Here is a 24,530-nt window from a genome sequence, read left to right on the forward strand (position 1 = left end):
TTAAGATGGCCAAAGAACAGAAACTCCTTACCTACTGTCATCAGTTCTAAATGGGCTTATCCCTGCAAGTGATTAACCACCTTTACTGTGGCCAGCCTACTTTCTAAATGAAGAAAATCGAGACCTTTGCTGTCTTGCTCTCCAAAAGCAAGATTGAATGGATATTACTCTAAGTAGAAGTACTAAAGCTGCCACTTTTCTCACATTATATTTTGCCTCATTTAGGAAGAGGACTGAGAAAAAAAAACAACTTTTCCTTGCATTTTAAAAACCAAAATGTATTAAATATTAAATCCTCATATTTCCTAAAAGTCTATATTTAATTCTTGCATGTTTTCTGTGTGTTACCATTCATTATTATATAAGTTTAAATTATTTAGCAGCAGCTAAAATTGAGTCAAATTTAAAGACAGGAATATAGGAATTGAAAGGCTTCCTTCGTATATAGGCATTTTCTGGTCTAGCTGATTTATTCCTGATCATTCTCCCTGTCACTAAAAAGGTGTTTACCATCTCTGTCTGAGAGCTGGCTTTTCATGCTTGTAGTTCCCTGAACATTTCACTGTGATCTTGCCATATTTATCTACACGTTGCAAGAAATCCTGAACTGTAAAAAAATATGTAGAAGGATTTTCCAAAATAGTTGCCAAAAGGCTATTCTGAGTGAATAGCCCAGTGAAAATAAGACATTTTAAAGATTCAAAAATATTTCCAACAAAACACTAGAATGCATAAAGGTAAATGATGAGTTTACATATACTGCCACTGTTGTGCTCTCAGCAAAGGACATTACCATGAAATTAAGACAAACACAGGAAATATTTGAAAGCTTCCTCATTACCCTTAAATGTGGAATATCAGCAGAACACTAGAAATTTAATAAGTCTTGTATGGCATTTTTTAATTTGAATAATGAACAGTTCTTAGTCTCTGTTTACTGGTTCCCTGGTGCCAAGGGGAAGAAAGTCAGCCTGCCAAGTTGTGTTTCTTGATCTCTCTAACTTACTGTAAAGCCTCCACCAGGTTATTATTTTTTTCCTTTGCCACCTGTGTAATGAATATAGTTATTATCTACTTCTTATTTGATTTTCTGAGATTATGACATTTGTGGTAATGAATCTTCATAAACCATATCAAATTCATTGCAATGGGGTACTATAAAAAGGGCAGTGTATATTAAAAATCTATACATTTACCCTTGTATAAGCTGTCTCAAAGACTGCATGATGTTCTCACTCGGTTAACTTTTTAGTTTGGAAATGTGTAATGTCTGGAGGAGAGTAACTACTGATTTCATTAGCACTACATCTACTTAAAACCTTTGGGAGAGAAGGGAGACTAAAGCCACAGCCTTGCACATTCCTGCCAGGATATGTAGAAGCATAACTGTACTTCTGTAGGCTACTGTTCAGACAGATAAGGCTTTAAAATATTTAAGTTTTAAAATCAAAATTTTGTATCAGTCTCACTCACTCACTCCTCTTTCAGTTTCTTTTTTTATCCCTCTCTGTTTCCTCCTTTAATGTGTGTTGACTTTCTCTTGTTGTTTTTTTTCCCCTCTGGTGGCATGAGAATTTTTTTACACTTGGGACTTGAAACACAGCTTCAGGGTGATCTTATGGCCTTTCCTGGCGAAGGATCTGCAGGGCTGCAGAGTGTTCTGGGGAGACATTTGTGTCACCAATGAAATTCTTATGAGATTATATAAAATAACGTGTGAAAACTGCAATGAGGATGTCACAGCCCTGCAGTACAAGAGAAACAAAAGAAAATTCTATCTGATATATCTGATTTCTATCTGATAGACAGAAATGCAATTACACAGCACTGCAGCAGAACCTAAGAAATGCTGATGGGGAGGAGCTTGCTTAATTGGGGAAGAGTATATGGAATAGCAGGTGTTTTTCCCTAACCTGTAACTATAATAAAATGTGTTCCAGTCTCCTTTTTTCCAACTCAGCTTTTGTTCAACAAATCAGTAGTAGAATAGTCTTAAAATATTGCACGGATATTAGATTCTGGCTTCAGTGAAAGGTAGACTATTAAAATATAATAATTCTCCTAATTGTGGACAATGGCAGTAGTAGTAGGAAATGTCTTCTCCTTTTCTTACATGCTTTCTTACCAAGTGACATTTTTCTTTAGGTAAAAGAAGCATGTTTCTTCTTTCACAAGTTGAAGAAGCTTTAGTGATTTTTTTTCCCCTCACTCTAACCTGTGCTGTCATGTTTGGACTGGGACTAAGAATTCAGAAACCATGGCCTGTTTTGTATCTTGTGTTGCAGCTATACTGATAAGGAATTTTGTCCTTTTGTCTTCTCTTGGAATAAGAAATTTTATACAAAAATTGATGGGTTTAAAGATCTAGATATATAAATATCAGAATGTGGCTCAGCAGCTATTCCAAACTCATTATTTTATGATACATATATTCTCAGAAGGAAGTCCTAGCAATCTCCTTTACAGTACAAATATTTTCTTTTATTGACCTTAAACCCATAATTCTTGCATTTGTTAAAGGGGTGGATATACTTCTATGCACTCAGTTTACATACACCAACCTGTTGTATACTTCCACCATTAACAGAGTTTTCCAGCTATCTCAGATCAACAAAGGAGGAACTTTTGTGTCCTTTATGGTCTTTGTAGATTTATTATAAGGATTTTCATTTAGCTGTGTAAGGGTGACTCTTTTTTTCTGCTTCACATGTATCTGAAATTTTATCTAAAGTTAGAGCATCTATTATTCAGTACAGTCTGTTTTCAGTTTGAGCTTTTCAAGTGCATATACATGAGTCAGTCTGTTTTTGTTTTCTATTGTATTCTACAAAGGAATTACAGTTCCTTATCTGCAAATCACTATCTACAGTATCTTTTAGAAAAAGGATAAGGATGTGGAGAAAAAGTGGGCAATTTTGCACATGACATTAAATTTACTGATAGTTGAATCTCTTTTGTAAAAGATACAAGAACACTACTTCATTGAATTGAATTTCTGACCGTCCTTTGGTGTACCAGCTTACAATGTTATGTAAAGAGAATGGTAAAAGGGGATGCAACTGTAGTTAAACCTGTAATAAAATTATTTTCATGCTGGTCAATTGTGTCCTCTTTAAAGGACCATAAATTCTATTATGATGAATAATTTAGATTATTGTGTTAATTTTTATGTCCAGGAGGCATAATTTATGGAATATTAAAAATTATTACTGCATGGGAAATTTGCTTAAATTCTGAGAATGCTTAGCAGGAAATTGAGTTTTCAAAAAATGATAAAATATTATATATTATTAAAAACATCCCTCTTATTCACTGTCACAAGGAAGACACACCAAACCACAGTCAGTAGCAGATCTGGATACTGGTGTTTGAGAACCATTTAATTTAGAGCTTTTAATCCTCTTGATTATCTCACTCACTCACTCCCACCCCAGTATTACTTTCCCTGAGGCCTTACTTCCCTTTCCCAATAGTTTTGATTATTATGCATCAGCCATGGTGGAGCTCTAGATGCATTTAGATTAAAAACTGTTCACAGGTAGAGTGGAACTGTACTTGTAATTTTTTTTTTTTAAACCCAGGCAGAAGAAGTTCTGATCTTCTGGATCACAATCTGTTCTTTAAGAAGTTATCACCATGATATAAAGACAGTAATGACAGCAGCAGCCAGACAGTTAAATCTTTCTTGGTACAATGCTAATACACCTTTGGGAGATTATACATAAGGTCAGATCTTGTTTAATTCTTCCAGATGAGATGACTGAAGTGTAAAGTGAGAGAGGACTGAGCTCAGATGAATAGAAAGATGGATTGTAAGCATGAAGTTGAATAAGAAAATTATTATTTGGCATGAAAAGATTAATGTCAAAGACTAATTTATACCAGCTCTTTATTTGTATAAATACTATTTTCAAAGCAGAAGATGATTAATATATAAAGGGAAAGAACTGAGGTAATGAAGTGACTTTTCACAGCACAAAATGAACATTAATAAACAGTCCTTCTGAGAGAGGTCAGTGAAATAAGGATGGTGGGCAGTCAAAAAGAAATGACATAGTGCCCCAGAAATGTCTTCTAGGAAAATAACATAGTCAAAGTATCAATGTCTTCTCATGACTCTGCTTTGTAGAAACCTTAACTATCAAGTGCCCTGGAGAACAGCCAGTGGGATTACCCCTTATACAACATTGTTAAATGGTGCAGTACAAAATCCCTGAGGCTGCCCTGAAATGAAGCCATTCCTTCCTTTGAAGCACAACTTAAAGCAAAATACACATGTATTCACCCCACCCTTTAAATAAATAAATAGCCAATTTTTTTCATTGTTTTTCTTTATTTATTTCTTACACGATCAGGGATAGATTTCATTGATATTGAAGGACGATTCCATGTTTGAGGGATGCAAAGCTCTCCTATTTCTAATCTGTTTCCCCTAAAATTCTGTTCCATTCCCCTTCAGTACTTTTCCTCCCTCTTCTTCTACTGTACTTCTTCCTAACACAGCTATCTCATTCATTCCTTTAATTTCTGATGTCTGTCTTCCATTGATATGGGTAACTTCCTGTTCCTTTTTTTTTGCAGATAATTTCCTTATTTTTGCTCTCCTTGACAGAACCCTTTTATATTTCTTCTTCTTTCTCTGTCCATCTTGTGGTTTTCCAGATTTTCATCCTCATTACATCCTTCTCTCTAGCCTCTGGCTTCCTCATCGCATCTTTTGTCAAAAATACTCCATATTTTTGATAGATCACCACTTACTTCTTTCTTAATCCTAGCCTGTCATTTTATTGCTGACTGAGATTGGCTTTCAGCTCATTTACCATCATCATGAAGTGATTTGCCCTAGGGCCCTAGCCCACAAAAAGTGCCATTCCAGGCAGAAAAAAATGGCTGTGTAGAAGTGGTCTCTTCTCGCTAGCAAAACTGCTTCCTACCTCTATCAGTTTCCTGTGTTGATGTTAGCTGTAAGTATATGTTACTTTATATTACACCTGCAGAGCCATCACCAGTGAGAGTAATAGAACCTTCTGCAGTAAATAGTGCTGGAACCACTGGGTCTGGGCTGGTCAGACAGACCTAAGAATTAATTCTGGTGTGATAAGAAGATGCATGTCTTTCTACTGGCCTACTTGGCCAGTTATGCCCTTTACTGTTAGTAGTAATGCAGGGAATGAAAAAAGGAGTTTGACCTGACTCTGATTAACATATCTTTGGAAAGAACGCAAGTTAAGAAAGAAAATCTTCTCAGCTGCACACTGAGTACATTTGGAGTCAAGGATGCATGGTAAAAGGAGAAGCCTACAGCAGCATTTTTTATACTGTCACTATTGAGCACAGAACTGCAATTTAATTACTGCTACACCCCTTTGACCTAGGATGGCTGTCTTTCTGCAGTGTTGCTTTTGTGCCAGCTGGAACTGGAAAACAGGTTGTCCTTCAGGCCATTAGAGAGCAGCTGTGAGAGAGGGCCTGAGACCTGCAGAGTGTGTCTGTCTTTTGAAGAGGGTGCCCTGCTAAGGTACTGCTAGAAACACAGGAGCTCACATTAATTCCTGTGGCTCTTCCACTGAGCCCTTCAAACCATGAAGGAATGTACCAAGAGTTCATGATCAAGATGATTAGCAAAATGGTAAGGTGAGAAACCTCAAACAATTTTTGAGAGGAGCAGCGTTTATGGAGGGAGACAGAGCTGTAGCGGGATGTTTTTTCTGAATTCACTCAGAAGAGATGAAAACACTTTAGTCTCTGAACCTCAAATGGATCCCTGCAATACCACATCCTGCTTAGTGGCCAGCTCTGGTGAAATCATATCCTTTCTCATAGTCAGTAGCACAGACAGACGTGCAGGGTTTTTTAACAAGGACTGCAGTTCCAGGCTCCAGACCCTGTTTGAAGAGGGTCCTAGAGCCAAAACACAGCAGATCTGATTCCAAACAATTCAGCCAGGTTTCTCACAGTTGCCACAGCCCTACAGTTATCTGCACATGCATAGAACTGAGCATGGATGCATAATGTCCGAAGTCTGCAGCACCCCACGCCCACCCTGCGGAGATGCCTTTGAAAGTACAGAAGAAACTGAAAGATCAAACAGAGTGAGCAAGCACCTGGCTGTGCTATTGCAGATGTCTGTAGTGGCAAGTGCTGACATCAGACTTTAGCTTATCTCCTAGATACATAATGTGTGAAATTTTCTGAACTTTTAGGTGGACAGGAAATAGCTCCCAGTTATATTATGCTGAAATTTGCTTTCCTTCAGAAATGCACAGCAGCAGGAAGGATGCATTAGCATTGCACTGAAGTAGCTTCATCTCTCTACATATTCTGCCACACACCATAAGAAGCAAAAAGGGTTGAGTGAATAGCTCATAGTATTTAATAATTTTGAATTGAGAATCTATCCTGCTTTGAATTAGGCCAAGTTGGATCTGCTGTGGTTTTGAAGGTTAACTAAGGATACCTGATATTCATCTACTTAGCTTGACAAGCATCTTCCTCAGCTGCAAACATTCAGGTGTGAAATTACCTCCAAAATGGGCTTCATGACTGTTGCTGGCTCGTTTTAGAGTATACAGCAAGTTGCTTCAGGAACAGACAAATTTTATCCATAATTGTTAGGGCTCTTACACTGAGTGTTTTATCTGCTCTTGGTTGTACTATCCATTCATTATTTGTAGTTCATCAGCTGACAGCAAGTGGTCATATTTTTGGCAAGATTTTCTTTTATTTTCATATTTAGATGTTCTAGCTTGTTATCTTTGCTTTTAACATCGCAATTTGTTATTGTTTTGTGCTTAGAATCATGTTTTTCTAAATGAATGGGCTAAATAAATTACTTCCCTGACTCTTATTTCTTTTTTCTGGGCAGAAATAACCTTGGCTCAGGATGTTCCAAGGATTATTGATTGCTGGAGCTGTGCCTCAGGCCATCAGCTCCTTCGAGCCAATCATTAATGCCCTATGTCAACAAATATTGAAAAAGTGGTGAAAGCATTTGCTCTATTCTCTTAATACTTTTACAAAAGTGTAAGGTGCTGGGAAGAGTGTCTAGCTAAATCACAGAGTTTGGGGAGAGAGTTCCAGGTGAAAAATCAACCTCTGGGCCAGGTGAGGAAAAGAAGTGGCTTAGACTTCCACCTGTAAAGTCAAGACACTGTAAAGTCTGGAGTAGCAATCCTTAAAGACAGCATAAAGAGGTACCCAATTCCTTTAGTGTCCCCTGAACATTTCAACATCCCCTACCTCTTTGCCTGAGAGAGTGGCAGCATCTATTGCCCACTACAGGACACAATTTGAGTCTTTCTCCTGTATTCAGTTACACTCAGGCAAATTTGGCTAAAACTAGTGAATTGGGGAAAATAGAATTTGGTCAGTTGTGCAAATAGCATAAGTATGTGAAGTGCACTTCCTCAGGAAGGCAAGCCAAACAAAAAAATTACATTAGAGAATTGTCAGAGGTATCTTTATCTATAATCCCATGAAAGCCAGCAATAAAAACAATGAAGTTCCTACTTTGTAAACAGCAGAAATCTGCGAGTAAGCAATCCTGTGTTGTGAGTGAGGAAAGCAGCAGTGTCTGAAGGCACTTGTGGAGACCCTGCAGAACTTTGGCATGGCTGTGCTATGGGAGGAAAAGCAGCACTAGAGCCCTGCTGATCTTGTGCCTGTTCCACACAGAGACTGTTATTTCACTGCTGGAATTCTCCAGACACTGAAGCCTGAGCACCAGTAGCAGCTCCCTGTGTCAGAGGTTAAAGCTCCCCACAAGCTGCTGCTGAAGAGATAAGGGTGAAGGCTAAGGAGAATGGAAGTGTGGCTGCAAGACTTCTCCAGACTGGCTTCCCTGGAGGAGCTCTTGTCTGAATGGTGTGCTTCTACTGTACAAGTTCTTTGAAGGGGAGGATGGCATAAATTATTTAGGCGTAGCAGCAGTGCCCACAGTCATCCCACAACTTGCACACAAAATCTAAGCTCAGGCTTATTCTTATGGGCAGAAGTTGTCTTCGAGGTGCCCAAAACCACCAAAATCAACTAACTTGAAAATGCAGGTGGGGTTTCAGGCATCCTTTTAAAAATTAATCAATGAGTTACTTAATTTATATTAGCATGGCAGTATGTGCTATGGAGTCTTACTACTTCTTAAGAGTAAGTCTGAGTGTAGTGAAACACACAGAGCTGTTGGCTCTTGATTTAGTCTCCAAATCAATTTAGCCACAATCCAGCCTCTGCAGCTTTTTTTTGGTAGTCTTTTCTCTGTCATCTGTGGCATACAGCATAACTAGCTATAACTCTATAAAAAGTAAAAACTTTCTTATCAGCTTCTGCTTATGCACTGTGATACAATACATATATGTATGTATTAATATTATTAATAATTAGTTAATTGCTATTAATATCTGTATTAAAACCTGCAGTGTGCACATGCTTCAGCAAACCTGAGGGTGGGAGTTGCAGTGTGGGGGCATGTGGCAGATAGCTATTGAAGAAACAAAAGATACACTAAAATGGGTGATCTGGGAGCATCAGTCATTTGTTCTTTGTGACCCTATTTTACCTCATTGGGCATGCAAGTGCCCACAGGGTATGTGAAAAGGACAGACAACCTGCCACAAGCAGCTTTGGGAAAACACATGCCATTCTCTTTGATAATCTGTGATGGCTTTTAACACAGAAATGAATTCTTGTTGCAGTAACCTCAGGGCAAGCTAGCAGGTCCAAGGTCCTCCTCAGTGCTTTCCAGCTGTAGGTAACTATTCGTTCCTGTATCTCATGCCAGGTCATACACAGGTGTATAAAGCTGGCAAGGCAAGGGAGTTGTCACATCCTCCTTGTACTTGTTTGTGCAATGACCAGCAAGAATTGCAGTCCCTGCTGTCTTTTGGGAAATAGCTGCTACTCAGCTCAGATGGATGCAGAGATGGGAAAGAAGGAGGCTGGTTACAGTTTCTGTATTTTCTATCACAGACAAACTGAGAAGACATAAAATGCAGAAATAACTGTATTGCACAGGCAGCTACTGTGCAACCAAGATTTAGAGTTTCTGGAAAAGGCAGATCTGCTGTAGATGAACAATATATTTTGAATTCTTGCTCCTGCTTTGACTAAGCTCTTGTTTGTTCATAGATCATGGATGGCAATGATCTTTTGTCCTGTAACCAGAATGTCCTTTCACTGTGTTCAGACAGTGTGTCTCAGGTGCAGTCGATCTGATTCACTGGTGACCTCATGGCTTCCGCAACGTTTAGACATCTAGGAGAAAACTGTAACACAGGTTTGTAGCTCACTGTTTTGATGCACTACATGTCTGCACAAACACAATTAACTGGTTTAGAGATGGTTCTTTTCTATGAACTTCCTTCCTTCTCAGTAATTAATGGAAATGCAAATGAGAGACTGAATTACAAGTAAGAGAGTCTGTTCTCACTCTGTGATTCACAAGTATCCCAGGAGTAATAAAATAAAAAGACCTGAGCAGAGCACATTTATTCCAAAAGCAACTTGAAGGTGTATAGCGTTAAGTGAAGATAACAGAAACAGAAGAAGCAGCTGCCTTGAGTCACAAATAAATAAATAAATAAATAAATACAAACAGTATTCTTGCCTTATGGATATTTTCACAGACTGAAGAAAATCTGAACTATTTGTTTCTGAAGAATCCTATCCTTATCCTCTTAACACATTTTGGACAGGCACTGTGAATCTCTCTATTTCATCACTATAGCACGTGATCTTTTGGATGCAGTTGATGGAGATTAACACAAAAATTGCCCTTCTTCTGGATTGTGATTGTCAGTTTTATACACTTGACAGGTGAGGGGGAACTGGTGAATCTCTACATATAGGTAATCAACAACCAAACCGCAGCTGAAATGCAAAGAGTAGACTCATTTCACTACCTCACTGAAATGCTGGGTGGCAGAGACTCACATCAGGCTTAGTTCACCCTAGTGAGCAGCAGAGGGGCTCATTGCCTGCCCCAAAACATCAAAGGGCTTCACACATGCTCAGTTTATCACAAGACAGTGCCTTTATGATCTCTCTCTCTCTCCCAGTAAGAGGCTCGGGAGTGCCTCTGACACTTCGTTGTCTCTATAGAGGAATTCTACTTCTCAAAACAGGCAGAGGATGTGCAACACTAGGTATAATAAAGGGAGTTTTCCCATATCAACAATCTTAGCACTCCCAGCTTCAAGGTCACTTTGAGTAAAAACTATTCCCTCCTCCCCAAATCTTCCATTTTAAATCCTTTCTCCCAGCTGTGGGCAAAGCCTTTATCTTGTCTTCCATGGACCTAAGTGCTATTAGATTCTCTGCAGAACAAAATCATATCTGCTTGTGTGTGTAACTATATTTGATAAAGCTAGCAGGAAAAATACCTTGCATACACACAAACCCCGCATATAGAGTAATACAATGAAACCATTTCAACACCCTTATTTAGCTTATTTTGTAAGTTTTGTATGACTACATTCTACTCGCTACCATTAACCAACAGTGGTGGCACAGGGAAAAGCATCCTGAGATGAAAAGTCTGCTTAAGCATTTGAGATTTGAATCTGTGATAGGGCATTAATCAAGGACTGATTTGTCCTGCTGGCACTTAACATGCTATCAGGAAAGCATAAGGTTGAGCCAGGAATTCTCAATAGTCAAGGTGACGTGGAAGTGCAATGCCATTCTGAGTCAGTAGGCTTCAGTGAGGGAAGCAAGACTGCTCAAAAGACCACATTGCTGGTACACACCTGAAAACTCCATCCTTACACGTGGAGTGTAGTTAGCTTGCATTCCACAAGGAACCTGACTTACCCTGGTTTCTTGGCATTAGTTCCACTATTTGCAGCTCTGTAACCTTTCACTCAGGCTGCTGTAGCAGCATTATTTTTCCCAAAGAGGCTCAGTTTTCCAAGGCCTTTGTGGGAATACTTTTCCTTTATCGTTCTCTGCTCTTACTCACATACTGCTTTTGTCATGGCCTGGCACCTGCAGCCCCAGTAGTGCTGTTACAACAGGTTCTCTCATGGGAAGGATCCACCACTGGCATGAGAATCACCCCTGCTTCCCCCTTCTTGTTTTGTAGATTTCTGTTCATATTAGAGAAAACATGCCTGGCAAAGTAGATAGCAGCCACTCAATAAATATTATCACAGCAGCAATCTGAGGAAGGAATTTAATACAAGTTGTATTTCAGTCTCAGTGAATTTTAAAGGAAATTCGTCCCTACTGATATGCATTTTCTGGTCTGCAGTTGAAGCCATTAGACTCCATTGGGTTTCAAATAGTTTTCATTCAAATTCATAAATTCAGTAAGGGTTATTTATAACTCAACTTCAGATTTATGCAAGAGCATGGCCCAGGTTCAATAAAAATTTGCAAACAGTAGATAAGGAGTCTCTCTAACCACTTCAGGTGGTTTTCATCTTAACATAAATTTAAGTCTGAGGCAACAAATGAAGTCGGACATCTTGGTGTAATTTGAAGCATATTAAAGTAGCAAGTGAGATTCATTTCAGTTTATTAGCCTTTCTCTGCTCGATAAACTGATCACCTACATGCCTTCAACTGTTCATATTGGATCCTTAACCAAACTTACTCTAAAGACAAAACAACTTACCATTTTTAAAACATCTGGAGTTGTTTTCTTCTCAGCTTAAAAGCAAACTCTCAAAACCTTACTTAGTTTTACTGAAAGCATTGATGAAGTTTATGATTAGACAAGGTTCTGAGGTTTGTCTCAGGGATACTGGAGTACAGGAGAATGTGGTTTCAGAAAAAAAAGTGACAACTAACATGATTCCAAATTTGCTTTGTGCTACACCATGAGCACTATTCAAAGGTTTTTTCAAAGATTAATTTAGTTTTTCTTTAATCAAGGTAACGAAACTTTACCTGTGGAATGGGATACAAACAATATCCATCCAACTTCTGACGAAACAAGTCAGATTTTTGAAGTGAGATAGTACCATTGTATCAATAGCCCAACTTTCAAATATAAAATCATGCTGTTTACTTCCTGAATTAAAAATCTGAAACTTCTGCTTGGAGCTAGTGAGTTTATCTGGGAAATACAATCAAATTCAGGTACAGGAAATAGGCACAACCTGAACTGAGCCATGTCAGTGCAGGGTTGGCATTGAAACGGAATGAGATTTTATTTCCAATCCTGTTTTTTTCTTCATGGCCAATGCCTGAATTTTAGCCATGAAATATTTCTCTATGCAATTAAGAATTTTACAATGAATTCCAGTCTTTGGCCAGATTCTTATTCATCTACTCTGGGTCTCTTTTGTTGTTGTTGTTGTTGTTTTGTTGGGTTTTTTTAAAGATAAGTAAATCTGAACTCCGTAAGTCATTCACCATAAATCTGTTTTCTGTCTTCAAATCATTCTTTTGAAGGGAAGTGAGGAATATGAACACTGTTATATTTCCACAATCCTGACTTCTGTGTCAGCCCTGGGGTTTTTTTAATGTCTCCTTGCCTTATAATAAAATTAGTATTTACCTGGAAGAGAAAATTATCCTAAAACATCCATTGAAGGATATTTTGAGTTCAGTATGTCACTGGTCACTTCCCCACCAGGTATTGTGTGTCTTGAGGCTTAGACTGCAGAACTAAATAAGGCAATACCATACGTTCTGAAGTGATATAAGCAAAAAAGAGCATGACTCTTTTCACTGGTCTCTTGGCACCTCTGCAAAGAGTTCATTTCAATTTTATAATTTTTAGCAAGTCTACTATGTAGCTTTCAGAAAACAGGTAGCATTCTAGTGAATTTTCAAGGGTCAGTTTTTAAACGAACTTATGTATTGAAAAAATACAACATAAAATGCAAATGTTGAGTAATCCTTCAATGTCAAACCTATGTAAGTTATATTCTATCTGTTGCTGTAATGAAAGACAGCAGCACAGAAAATGTTTAGATCAAGAAGTTTTCTCCAACTGTATTTTACAAAAGTGATAAATATTAAGATGTGTCATACTGTACCAAATTTATAAGTATCATTATTTCAATATTTAATTCAGAAAATGCTTTTAACATAATGTTTCAAATCTGAAACATTAGGGAGCTGAGTGAAATGGAGCTTGTTGAAGAAGATCTGTGGCCCTGAGATAGGAATGAACACTCAAAATTGCTTGAAGGATTCTGCAAATGCCTAGGGGCAAATTCTTTGGCAGCCTAATATTGGGGGGGGGGGGGAGGGGAAATTTAAGTAGGAATCAGAGAATGCAGATTTTTAATTTTTAACTTTTTAAAATAGATTCTTTTTATCTGGGCATTGCTTTTAACTAAGAGACAGTGGTGCACTCATTTGTGTAAAGACCTGCTGACTATGTCCTTGAGTATAGCTAAAAGTGTGGGACCTGACATGCCTGGAAATCTCAGTGAAGTGAAATTGTTTCCAACAGACAAGGAGTCTCTTTAAACCCTGGAAGCACTCCTGGGGCTTAGGTCGTGCTTCAGCTCAGGATGCCCAAGGTATTGAATGACTTGTGGCCATCCTCAAGGGTGAGTGGGACTCATCCTTGTACTGGTTTTTGTAGCATAAATTGCTGTCATATTCTACTCTGCTCTCTAATTTCAATATATTTTGATCACCAAAATATTCCTTCTGAACCACTTTCCTAACTGGGCAGAATTCCCTGTGTTTTACCCACTACATTGTCTACTGCATCCCAAGAAAGTAGAGATTGCTACATGGTTTTCTGTAGCACATCTATTAAGGTTCAACAGTGCTCAGTATCTAAGTCTCTACTCCTGAGAGCTCTCTTTTAAGTCCCTGGGTGTGTTCTAGGAACCTGCCAACACACAGTGTGGGATGGGGTGTTAGTGCTGAACTAAGCCAGTATGGAGCTGTTTGAATTGCTGTTCTACTGGAGGTGTTCTAATTGCCCCTATTCTGCCAGCCCCAGTGATAAAAGGTAATCACAGGGAAATAGTTGGACTAGTGTGATAAACATAATAGGACCACTGCTGCAGGCTCTACTGACAGGAAATTTACTCTAGAATCCATAAATACTGATCTGTTTTTAATCAAAATAAGGTGATTTGAGATACTAAAATTTCTAAGTATTCCCCAGAGAGAAGTTTTCATCCTAGCTGTTTAAAGCATTATTCAATAATGAGAGTTTTCTACTCATTCTTTTACACAAGCAAATAGACTGATATTAATTGCACTTTATGCTATTTCTATACCAAAATCTCAAACAGAGTAGCCTTCAAGTTTTCTTCTAAGGGTTGGCTACTAATAATGTGCACAAGCTTTTGTTCTGGCTGTGCTTGCTGTGGCTGAGCTGCCAATCATGAGCTTACCATAAGCACCATGGAGGCACAATGAAGCCCAAAACAATATGTTGTTTATCTTGTTTACAGTGTGAACACACAAGAATGAAAAAGCCTGCAGATCATGCGTATATCTAAACCATATTCTTCATTGTCCTCTTCAGGGATCCTCCTGGACATAAAAAAAATTTGCTAATCATCCTCTGTCCCCTAAGTGCATAATACCAGAGCCCTACTTGTTCAAAGATAAAAAATACAATGCAATTAGAGGTAATACTTAAATTTTCATCGCTTCAAGTACCTGTTTCTGATGAGATATTAATACAAGCTCATCAGTTCTAAGTATGTATCAAAATTGGCATTAGGTGCAAGACTGTCACATTCACAAATATATTGGCAAAAATCAAGAAATAAGTGAGCTCTTTATTTCAAGATCTAACTATTTTCTCTCCTAGTAACAGAAACTGAATTCTGCTCTTAAGAAAATAAAGGGAACTGGAAAATATTCCCCCAACTGGGATTTTCATATGCTGACCTTAGTCATGAAATCTGCCCATAAAAACCCTAAAGTCCAAGATACCTGTAGAGGGTGCAGGGCAATTTTGTAGCTATACTGACTGCCATACAGAAAACCTGGTGGTAAATAATTTAAAGAAAACCTTTTTGTAGAAGAACATATTTATCAAAATGCATTCTTGAAATTATTATATTAAAATTATTAAAATGCAGTATTCTAAATTATCCAGATGAAATATTTTAATTTGTTAAGTTTGTTTTTGTTTTTTTTTTTTCCCAACTAGAATCATGTGCAATTTTGCCATAAAAAGTCCTGGATATCAGATTTTGGTGTTGATATGTAAAGGGCTATTTTCTCCCCTTGTTGTATAGTTTCATACTCTCCCAATATGAAGGAATGGTCTCTCTGTACTTCAGATTTTTGGCACAAAATGTCTTTGTAGCCAGACAGTAGTACTGAGTATTATTCAATATTTGTGTATGGAGCAGCATGTTTTAAAGTTTGGAAACACAAAAGAAAATTGATTATATCCTCTTAGTATGTTTTTATTTGAGTCAGCTCTCATTGGATTGTGAGCATTCTTTGGAAACAGTGTTTTCCTATGGCACATGTTTCTTTTGGAAAAATGAGAGGTAGAGAAAAAAGTTTGGTGATAGGCTATAGGACCCATATTTTATGAACTAATGACAGAAATATAAACATAACCATAACCTAAATTCATGAGGATTATACCTAAAGTCCTCTAGGGCTTAGTAGCCAAAGGAACTTCCTTTTGGGGTATTATCCTGGAGTAAAACATAATCCAGCACCCTCATAAAGAGACAGTGGCCTGTGTCTCATTGTCCTCCCTGCCCTTACCCCAAGGCCCTCAAGTTTTCTACTTAGCTAAAGTATTGACAGGCAAGATCTATGAAAAGTTCTGTCCCTCTTCCTGTGAAATAGAAATCTGGAGCTTTTTCACACTGTACATTCATACAAAAAAAAAAATGTATTTAATCATAACTTGAATTAATTGTAAGCAGAAATGCATTTTCCAGGACAGCCCAGAATGGATTGATTAGAGCATTCTCTAGTGATGTGAGAATTCTGAATTATGTAAGAAATAATTCTGAGAATTGTGCTGGAACTCTCTGTCTCTCAGACTCCAAATCCCAAACTGGAATTGAAAGGCCTTTATTTGAAGGAGTCATTAAAACTTGTGCAGTATTGAAAAGTTTGTTTCAATTCGTTAACATTTTCAGACAAGGATATTTCAGAAAAAGCCAGCTTTCAGACTTTCTATTATATTCTTCCTGGCAGCTACAAAATATCTCCATTTTCATTTCTGATTAACTTTAAAGATGACTGAAAGTTAGAATAAAATGCCATTACCTGATATGTCCATAGTGATAGTAGAACAAGAGAAATGTTAAAAAAAGGAACACTATGAAGCAAATAGTTGATTAAAGATACTCTAGCCAACAATTTCTGTGTGTTCCAGTCACAACTGTATACGAGTTCCAATAGAAATCAGAAACTGTTCCCTGGTGGTTCATAGTTGTAGATTATATGTTTGAGGGAGGGTTCAACAATTTGAAAACCTCTCTGTCCTGAATTAATTCTTTCTCAATTTCTATGATATAAAGGCTCTCTTCATGCAAGTCTCCTTCTGCCCATGCCTTGCCAAGGACTTTCATGCCATCCTGCTTGTCAGTGATGCCATCAGTTACCTGATGAGTGCTCTCACTGCTGATTTTGTGCAGTCACATCAGATGGAGCCACAGTTCAATCTTACTTCAAATCCTGGCTCTAGCAGTGACCAATTCCTGTTGTTTCAGACACTCAGTTCCCACTGAAAATATTCTTGCTTAATTTGTAGTGTTATGCATGGAAGAAAGACTGCTTGGGATGAATCTGGATATTTTCACCTTCTGTGGTGATCAGTTTATAATAAATATCACTACACTAAATAGCAAATAAACTTCGTATGTCCATAGCATGTCACTCTTGTCATTCTCTCAGTGGATTTAATTCTTCTTCCATAATATGTAAATATATATGTAATATAATAAATTAGATAGAAAGTGTACAGGATTTAACAAGTGCCCTCCCTTCCCTGCCTCACCTGCACTGAGTTTTTTCTTTATAGTTATTCTGAGCTGCTGGTGCTCTCTGAGGCTTTAACATCTGTTTTGTGGAACACAAATTCCGGAGTTTAACAAATAGAAATGTAACATTGTCTCATGACAATGATCCTAAGTGGAAGACAGTGCTACAGGCTGAAATTACACTGCATGACAATTTGCTGTTCTTGGTTTTAAGTAGACACCATTTTAATTTTATGAAATACACTTAGGTCTCTAATTATGGGACAAGAAGCCAAAATGAAGTAATATTGTGTAAATCACTTATTCATTCAGACATGCTAACTAACAAGCCTCAAATTTTTACAGAGCATAAAATTTGACATACCCCTAGGAAAAGGTCACATAAAATAAACAGTTTAGGCAGATGGGGGGAAAAGGTATCCATAAAACAAATCCAAAATTCCAGAAAATTCAAAACAAAATACTCTAATATTTCCAAAACAGTTTTTTTTATATTTTCATATTGATTTAAAGGGAAACAAAAGCTATTTGATAAGGCTATTTAGTACCTATATGCTAGTTGAAATCATTGCTTTTAAGTTCTTATTTGCCCTATTCGCCTACTACAGCAGGAAAGAATAAATCAACCAGAAAACCTGTGTAAATCACAATGATGCCTTAGTTCACCTTAAGACACAGAAAATCTGAGTTCAAATGTCCTCTTTCTGATTTATAGTAGTAATGACAGCTATATCCATGGGATACTCTGATTTTCATCTTGTTCAATCTTTCTGATGAATTAGGGCCTTTTTTTTAATAAATTGGAGCAAACTGAAAGCTGTTTGTCTTTTAGTAACATGTCTTAAATTCATTTCACATATCATATGGTGCTGCCCATCTCCAGATCTCCTACCAGTATAATTCCTTTCCATCGTGGAAATTGACTGATTCACAGTTTACTGTTTAGTTATGGTGTATTCAAACTCTGTTAACATTCAAAGTAAAACCAAACTTAAATTTTACTTCTGTAAGTGCTTTCCCATCAGCCTGAGATTCAGCTGCCTTCTCTAAAATGAAACATAAAGATTGTCTTCTATTATTTTGCTGCTGCAATTCAGAAGCTGCAGGCCCAAAGGACTCTGAAAGGTGTTGCTGTCAGTGCTGTCTAAATATGCTTGATGCTGTATCAAAAATTCTGGTTCTAATTTGGTTTTTCTAATTAGAGAAGAAACTTGAGAATAGGCAGGGGACAGACACACACACAACCTCCACTACAACCCCACCCAAATATACAAAGTAATACAGACATCAGTAATACACTCATTTTTAATAGATCAATTTGAGCCTGTGTAACATGCCAGCAATCCATGGCACTGCAAGCTTGCACCACAGCCTACTCACACCACCAATCTCTCATTCCAGTCACTGCAGTTGATTCCCCATTCAGATATATCTAATCCTATTTCTAGATTTGTGGGGTGAATAGCTAGCAAAAAAAAACCCTGGAAAATGCAAAATATAATTGATATGATATGGTATGATATGATATATGATATTCAATACAATATATGTGTGCAGAGCAGCTTAGGGTTTGGTGTGCATGGTGTGAAAGGGGGAAAGTAACCATAATGACCATTTCCCAGTACTTCACATAAACCCTTGCAAAATCAGAACCTGATTCTGCTCTTTCCTCTTGTTTCAAGGATTTTTTTTTTGTTCCCCACTTCTCACATTGCTTCAATGCATAGTGATCTATATACCTCCCTCTCTCTTTCTCTCAACCTGTAATATTTGAAGCTTAGCCTTTAGACCTGTCCCGTTCTTTAATAATTCCATTACAAACAGTAGTTGTGACACAAACTGTCAGATTAGCTCTCATTCTGGGCTGCTGAACAAACAACAACATCATTAATTTCTCTGTGAGAAAATAGTGTAAGCACAGAGATGAGGAAATAGTGGCATAAAGCTATTTACCAGCTTCATGTGGAATTCACACAATATCGAGGGATGGTGCTGACAGCACATAAGGGCAACACTTCATTTAATGCATCAGTGCCTCAAATGAACATGACCCACAGCTTTGCCCACACAAAGATGTTTGAGATTTTTAAAAGGGTTTACTTGCTCTATCTAGTTCATTTTAGGCTACATTCCCCTATGTTATTTTTAACAATGCATTCATGCCTATGTTTCACATCTCCTGACAACTCATTTAAATAGGGGAGATCTTACAGGAAACCTCCCGTTACCTAGTCTCCTAATATGGGCTCACAGATAATCTGAGAACAGTGATGTTCAAATTGCTTTTCAATTCCTTGCAGACCACATAAATAACAGGAAGGGAAAATTCCTCCTACAAGTGCCTGTAGTGACTGAACAAGGAGTAATGATTTTAAAGTGAAAGTGGACAGGTTTAGATCAGATATTTTGAAGAAATTCTTTACTGAGGGTGGTGAGACAGTGGAACAGGTTGCCCAGAGAGGTGACCAGGTTGGATGGGGCATTGTGCAACCTGCTTTAGTGGAAGGTCACCCTGCCCACGGTAGGTGGGGTGGACTAAAAGACCTTTAAAGGTTTCTTCCAAACCAACCCATTCTTTGATTCTTCAATTCTATAACCATACACTTATGGTATGTTCCAATTTTGTTCTCTTTTTGTGCCCTGAGGAGCTAGGGTCTAGGCTTAGAAATTTTCATCTCCTTTTCATACACAATTCTCTAATTCTGTAAAAGTCTTTTTCAAGCATCTGTCCTGCTGAATTTCACTGTATATGGAAAACACATAGTCCTGTTTGAACAAAAATTCCATGAGAGCTTAAAGCTCCTGCTTAATTTGGAATATTAAAAGGACAGTTGGAATTGAAATTGGAAAAGCTCCTTCCAGAAAAGATAAAACTCATTTCACGTTCTAATGATTTCCTTATATTTTAGAATATCTCCAGTGAAAGGTGTTTGTAAACAAAGTGCTTGTAGGAGTGAGATTTCCATAAAATTAAGTAAGAGGGACTGGTTTCAGTGTGCTCTTCTGTAACTGCATTGATGTTAGATATTCTAAATTCCTAATTTACAATTTGCATAATTGTAGGGGCCTAATGATGCATTTGCATCCTGAAATCTTCTTTGTTGGACTTTCTCCACAAAATAAGGCTCAGAACTAAAAGACTAGAAGTTGGGGCCCCATGACAGACTGTATATCAGAAAAGACACCATATTATTTTCTTTTTTTTAAATTTTTAATCAGGGGTTTTCCCTCTCCTCATGCTAAGAGATCTGCAGATGGTTATATGCTGATTCTTTTCTTTTTCCCTATAAAGCAAAAAAAAAAAGATAGTCTAAAGCACGGAATTTAATTCTGGGTTAGGATATTACTTCTGTTAATGGGCCTTTCCAACATATGTAAAGGACCATGGTACTGTTCATTTTGCTGACAGACCAAGCCTGCTGTCTCTGCTCTGCCGAGGCATTTCCCTGGAGTGATGGATGCACTCTTGGGTAAGGTCTGCAGCCTTTGACTGCTCCAGGCTTTGGGTCTCCAGAGCTGAACTGCTCTGAAAGGAGGCACTGGCCAGAGAAACATTTGTCAGTGGGGAGAGAGGAGTGGCCCCCAAGGTAAACTGCTCACAGTGAGGCATTTACAGGAAGCATTCTGATTGTAGGGAGGAGATAATAATGGGGTGGACTGCAAGCACCCTGCAGGACTCCATTTAATGTTCTCTTCATTTACCAAGCCATTAAACTGGAGCTGATTTTATTATCATAATTTTTTCCACTGGCATCTGAAGAAGTTTTATGACTTTCAATAAAGCCTTCACTCTACTCAGAACCCTGTTTGATTTTATTATAACATCTTCTAGTGAGATTTATGTTCTTGTTTTGCTTAAGATTCACATTTTAATGTAGTCATAAAAACAAGTTTTGCTTGTTTGAGGGAATCTTATTTAGTTAATTATCAGACACCACGTGGTAAATAATTTAATTTGGCTTCTATTATATGACAACTGTTATGTATTTTCTTGACTTCACAATGGAGAGAAGTTAGACACAAATGAGAATGCAGTGGGAATCCTCATGTAAGAAAGGTACCTATTTCAGAAACGGGGGTGTTTCTTTGGATAAAGAGCCTGTCTCAAATTAGGAATTAATACAACCATACCAGACCTTTTTAAAGTTAACTTTGTGTTCTTTCTCCTTTAAATGTAAATTTGTTCTTTTTGCCGGTAAAATCCCATGTGATAGTCTCATGGCAGTGTGGACATTAAAGATTTGGTCATCCCCAGGATTTCCTTCCAAGACAGTGTTTGATTGTTTCCTAGGCTACAGGTTTCCTTTCAGCCTAGCTTTAAGGTTCCTATAACTATCTAAAAGATTGAACTAAATCTACTATGAATTAAAAAAAAAGTATAAGTGTATGTGCTCCTCCTAATGGAACAGAAAATATTTTTGAAGGGTTTTAGTAATTCTTATAATGCATAAATCCTAGATTAAGTAAATGAGTCGTAAAGTCAAAACCAAAGCAGAAGCTCCATATTACCAAAACAAAAAGAAAAAATTCTGTTCCATTCTGCCATACAGCAAGTCATAAGGTGTGTTTTCATCAAGAGTCAATATAGCCCATATCTGCCATTCTCACTGAGAGTACTAACAAGTGACACAAATTTTAGAGCTGACGCAAGCTGATCCTATGTTATCTTTCTCACTTGATGGTCAGAACAGACTTATTCTGTGAAATGAGAGAGAATCTCCTATTTTTACAAGTGCATTGAGAATTTGATATTCCAGGTTTAGACTGCTTCATTTTTTCATTAGAAGTGTCACTGGATTATTTTTATTACCTAGGTAATATTGGAGGCTGGTTTCATAGGATGATACTCTCTTATGTTAACCAAAGGAGGCTCTGGCAATAAGTCTGACTTCCAAAACAATCATGAATCAAAAAACAGATGGGAGAAGATCAGGGTTTTGCTCACCAGATAGAGACTGAAGTCTGCAGAATTTTCTCCCCAGAAAGTTCAATGTTGATGGCTGAAGTCTATCACCTTTTTATTGATCTTCTAATTGAAATTCAAAGACCTTATTTAAATACTTGGTTTATACATTTTTCCACTTATGAAAGAAACATAACTTTTTTTTGTAGGCATTTAGTTGTCTTTGCATTTTTTAAAATAGCAATAATAATAATAATAAATTCCAGTCGTTGTCAACTCCTTATTATTTCCTGTGTTACTGGGACAAAAAAAAAGGGTCAGAGTCAGAAAAAGAGACTTCCTTGGTCTCAGTTCATTTCAGCACCATTACAAATATACAAATTTTGTTTTAGAAAAATCACATTGAATTTAATTGAACTTTAAATATATGTTCATATACTTGTTAGAAAATAAACTGAACTTCATTAAAAAGTAAAAAATAATTTAAAAATAATTTTACAATTGTCATTAATTTCAATTATTAGGTTTTTAAAAAAATTTGTCTCCATTCCACTGATTTCAAACTTCACGAAGTTGACATAAATTAATTAAACATGTCCATTGACCCAAATCTACTTATGTTGGATATATAAATATTTGGTCTAAAAGTTTCACCTTGCCCTATGGCTGAACTTCAGTTACTGTCAGTATGAGTTTTATCTTCTTAAAAAAGTTGTGACAGTAATATTGTACCCTTGTGAGAAATTACTTAATTAGTGCCTTCCAATTACTGAGGTCACTGAATGGAAAATTCTGAAAGTGTAATATCATGCTAAACAGAAAGTGGAAGAGTAGACTAGAATTGATCATTGCTCCAATTGGATCTATCATGCTCTGACCTGGGTCGTGGTGTCCCCAAGGACAATAATGATCCCAAACAATAAATTGCAGAGCACACCAAATTGCAACAGCTGGTGACTGCCAAATGCCCTGATGAATGTGCTTTGGCAACTTGCTCTTTGGACTTCTTAAGCAGCAAAACTCCCAACTATAAACCAAATAATTCCCATAACATCGTCTTATTATGGTTCTCTCTGTCATCATGATTAAATTTATGGTCCACATATTTCACCCTCCTCAAGATCTTTAGAAATAAGATGTAGAATAAGATTTCTGCCATAAAGATTAGACCAGAATCACAGCTGCAGCCCTTAAGAATTTGTTAAATGGGTACCAACTCTCAGAGTGATGCTCAGAGGTGATGAAGTTCTGGTCCAGGTATAGCTACCATCCATTATATTAATGGGCAACCCGAGTATACAGAGTGAAGTGATTTACACATTTCACTCAAGAAGTCAGAGAGAGAAGTCTTAGTAAAACACGATAGTAATGATTCTTAATACCCAGCTGATAATGTATTCTGCAGTATGCCTTTTTAGAAATAAGTGCCTAAAGCAGACGAGGGAAATGACAAATTAGAGAGGGCATGCAGAAGGAAGTAGAGGACTTCTAAAGCAGTTATATCAGAAGCATCTGCACAAATTTTTTTTTGTTACTTTTGTCTTGATTTGTGTCTTATCATTAACTGTAACAGCATATTTAGATTTTTAAATTATGTTACTATCTAGAGGACTCAGTCATCTAGATGGTCCAGACACTAAAAATTGTGTTTGGGTTTTTTTTAAATTTAAATTACTGTGCCTAATCCAAAATATTTCTGTTGAAATCTGAGCTTTATGCCAGCAGGCCAGATGAAGAAGAGCTGTAGAGTCCAGATAACAAGGCATAATAAAATAATAGGACAAGCAAGTGTAGGGAAAATTTTATTTCCTTTCTTTCTTGTTCTTAATTTTCCTTAAGAATTTAGCAAAGTTTATTGTGTGTGTCTTTGGTCTCCTGTAACTGTAGTGCTGACTTAGGCTGTCTATGTGTGATATTAAGTGCTGGCTTTCATTGCTTTTTGCTGACTTACATGAACCAGCAAAATTTATAATAGTACCCCAGCTACTCAGGAAATTAACAGTCAATGAATATTTACTGGAAGTGAAATGTTGTCTACTAAAGAAATATAATGCCCTCTGGCTTCTGGCTGGTAGTATATCAGAAACCGCTGCAGTCAGTTGATTCTGGTACTGTCATGTGGCTGATTATTTGTCTTAAAACTCTGATTCATGGCATGGGCTCAGTGTATAATGCATCTGTTTATTGATAGCAGTCCTTTGTTTTACACATTTGTTACTTGGCATACAAGGAAAATTTAAATGTTCGTATAAATGCATTCTGAATCCCTTCTACTTCAAGAGTTTTGAGAAAACCTAAAGGAAGATGAAAATATTACCAGGCATCCCTCAAAGTTTGTGATATGAATGAGAAACTGGAGAAGAAGAAATTTACAATACTAAACATGAGGAAGAATTTCCTTACATTGAAGGAAGCAGAGAACTGGAACAGGCTGCCCAGGGAAGTGATGGAATGTCCCTCTCTGGAGGTATTAAACACCCAACTGGACAAGTTTCTCTCTTACCTGCTTTAGATGGCCCTGCCGTGGCAGGAGGGTTGGACTGGATATCCAGAGGTCCCTTCCAACTCTAAGGATTCTGTGATTCTGTGATACAGTGAGCTTAGTAGACTTGCCAACTTGACAATACCATAAATGTCATAGACTACAAACTGCTAGAAAGAGGAGAAGTAAAATATCCAGAAGTATCCAAATACCATTTTAAAATGAGGCTTGGACATTTGGATTCCAAAATACCATGGAAAACCAA

Source organism: Cinclus cinclus, chromosome 6 (genome assembly GCF_963662255.1).
Source record: "Cinclus cinclus chromosome 6, bCinCin1.1, whole genome shotgun sequence".
Taxonomy (NCBI): Eukaryota; Metazoa; Chordata; class Aves; order Passeriformes; family Cinclidae; genus Cinclus; species Cinclus cinclus.